The sequence below is a fragment of the Bombina bombina genome, chromosome 4 (assembly GCF_027579735.1).
Source record: "Bombina bombina isolate aBomBom1 chromosome 4, aBomBom1.pri, whole genome shotgun sequence".
NCBI classification, from domain to species: Eukaryota; Metazoa; Chordata; class Amphibia; order Anura; family Bombinatoridae; genus Bombina; species Bombina bombina.
In genome coordinates this window covers 863,301,778-863,304,995 of record NC_069502.1, presented here as the reverse complement: position 1 = coordinate 863,304,995, position 3,218 = coordinate 863,301,778, and the positions used below count along the sequence as shown (strand labels likewise).

At 28.6% G+C, this 3,218-nt stretch overlaps 1 long non-coding RNA gene across 1 annotated transcript; it reads right to left on the bottom strand.

The window, feature by feature from the left end:
* Window positions 1-1,378: 1,378 nt before the first annotated feature.
* Window positions 1,379-2,283, bottom strand: LOC128655662 (uncharacterized). Its single transcript, XR_008401872.1, has 2 exons — window positions 2,187-2,283; window positions 1,379-1,451 (listed from the first exon to the last, which is right to left on the bottom strand). It is a non-coding gene; the product is annotated as an uncharacterized LOC128655662 (long non-coding RNA).
* Between the last annotated feature and the right edge of the window lie 935 nt (window positions 2,284-3,218).

Below are 3,218 nucleotides of genomic sequence, written 5' to 3'. Positions count from 1 at the left end.
GAAAATGAGAACAATCCTGAGGACAATGAATTTTATAAGGATGTTGGTGAATTTAGTTATAAATTAATACAACATAATGATTTATTATGTGACAGACTTGAGATTATGAATAACACAATGCTTGAATTTAAGGAAGAAATAGTTCAACAAAATCATGCTATTAAAAAATTAAATGATTCTGTGGAAAAAAGTAATACACATTTGGAACACATTAGTGAGTCCTTAAAATCAATAGCTCAGTCAATGATTTTTCTATGTCAAAAAAATGATTGTACTAATACTCCTTTAAATTTAAATGTTAGTTCTTCAGAAAATCCAGAAAATATAAATTCATTTGTAACCGAATCAACCAATTTAGGTAATTCAGATATTGATGGAATAAATTCTGATGTTATAATTTCTGATGGAAAAAGAAAAGGACATCAGAATTCTGATGGTAATCTTCAAGCTACTAAAAAACCACTAAGAAAATATAGAAAAAGAAAATAAATTTAATATGCGTATATTATTATTCTTTGAGTTAACCATAGTAATTTAAATTAAATGAAGATAAAAAACTCGTAAAATATTTGTAAGGTTTATTTTTGAAAAATATTAAAGGGACAGTGCACACAAATATGCATACAAATATGTGTATTATAAACTAATATAAGTAAGAACATGATTTGATAATGATATATACATCCATGTTCATTAATTATATATTCATACTTGTGAACACCCCACACTGAAATCATAAATCAAATGTACACGTCCCTTTAATACATGTGTGAAAAATATGTAATGTGTTGTATGGTGTGTGTATAACTCAAAAAAATAAAGAGACCAATTATAAACATTCTTTTTATTAACTTTCTAACTAACAAACAAAAAAACAAACATAAGATATTAATGTGGATGATAAAATGGTCCACCACGTGTTTTAACCCCAGAATAAAATGCCCTTCCCTCCCACCTTCTTTCTCTGAACATTATAGCACGCTGTTCTTTTTGATTTTCAATCACTCTGGTTAAAAGTCTTCTTACTTTTTGATTGTGAAGTCTTTTTTTTTTTAAATTGTGAAGCATAGAGTCTTTTAAAATGGTGAGATTGTTGTTTATATTCTCTAGCAAAACACACATTTTATCCAATGTATTCTCTTCCCTTTTTCCTGTTAGACATAAAACAAATATCATATTAAACTACATTAAACATTTAATTGCACTAAGCACATATTTAAAATATTGTTATGATAAAGAAAAAAAGAAAAAAGGAATTGATAGTTCATGTGTTAAAAATAAAAACTGTGACAACAATGTGATTTTATTTTTACATTTAAATAAAAAATGCACACACATATGTGACATTCTTTATTAACATGCAAATTAACAATACATACCTTGTTCATGTGGTTGAGAATCTTCTCCATTAGCAGCATCATCCACATTTGTACTAATTTCATTTTCATCATCTTAACAAATTAGAAAATGAAATTAGTTAGAAACATATTTATATATTAATTTCTATATTACAAGTAGTGAAAATAAAATATTGTGCATCTATTAATGTATAACAAATCCCTTTTATGGATGCATAATTAATAAACATCCATTACAAGTGCTTTTAACATTATTTACAAATCTGAAGCAGGTTTTTGGGGTTAAACTTTGCAGATGTAAGGAGGTATCCTAACATGTTATAGATCAGGGGATTTACATATTGGTCTATAGGGAACTTTGTCATATAAAAAAATAAATATATATTCAAAAATTACAACGCTTAAAGGGACACTGAACACACTCATAGAACATGCAATTTTAAGAAAATATCTAATTTACTCCGATTATCAAATTTTAATAATATTCTTGCTATCTTGATTTGAAAAAGAAGGCATGTAAGCTAAGGAGCAAGCAATTATTTTGGTCAGCAGTTGTTTATTTGTGCTTGAACTTATCCAACAATCAAGAAGAACAACCCAGGTTGATTGCCAAAAATGTGCTAACAACTAAACCTACATTATTGCTTTTCGAATAAAGATAGCAAGAGAATGTATAACATTTGATAATAGGAGTAAACTAGAAAGTTGATTTTAATTGCATGCTGTATCTTATTCACAAAATAAAGAATGTGGGTTCATTGTCACTTTAAATTGATGTTTAAATTTACATGCTAAATGATTATAAAATAAAAATATCCACATATATACCGGTAATGATGAATTCAATATTTTGAATTGCTGGAATTTCTAATTGGTCACTTCCACGCGCTGCCTCAGTGCTTTCAGCAAGTAATGCTGGTGATGTAGTAACTTCTTGCCCTAAATTAAAATAAACTTGATGTAATTTTTTATAAGGAACATGATATATTAACTAAATAAATAAATAAAAAAAAAAATTACCTTCATCCACATCCTCAGAATTATTTTGCTGTGAAACATCACTTTCTGGCCCAACAGAGACATCTACATGTTCTTCACACAAGGGAGAAGTCTGGGAAGATGATGCTGAAGTCGACTGTTGCTCAATGTCCACATTAGGGTTTACAGACATTAAAAGTTTAATAAATATTCTTTCATATTTTAAAAATCGCCTCCTCCTCTTATTCTTTCTTTGAACTTTCCTTTTAAATGTCTGCAACCCTTTTGCAACATTGAGCCACAGTCTTTATATGTGTGGCATTTAAATTAACCATTTCAGCAATATCTTCCCTGATTGCATCCCTTGTCTTTAAACTAGTGTCACGCCTCTGTGGTCCAAAAAGCATGTCATAGTTTGGTTCCAAAGCAGATACAAGGATTTCATTCTCCACAACTGTAAACCTCTCAGCAACCATTTTCAAATATCTCATCAACTGCCTCACAGAATAAAATATGATATCTATATAAATATACATGTAACCAGAGTAAAATGTAAAATACGCTGTGATTGGAGAATATTAAGGAAGTACTCATAAATATGCGTACATAAATGTATTGCAAGGTATTATGGTAACAGAAATAATATAACAGTAAATATGATTGGTTAACAAATATTGCACATTGAACATTGTTTAAAACATATACGCAATTTCGTAATAATACAAATGAGTGAAAATATCTAAATAAAGAGCGTAAAAATATTTATTGTACGATTTCAATAAAAAGAATAACAAAATATAACCAGAACAGTAAAAGCAGAATTCATTGCGAAGGAGAGTTTCATTGCAAAGGAGAGGGTGTAAGATGGGTGTTCCATGGGCG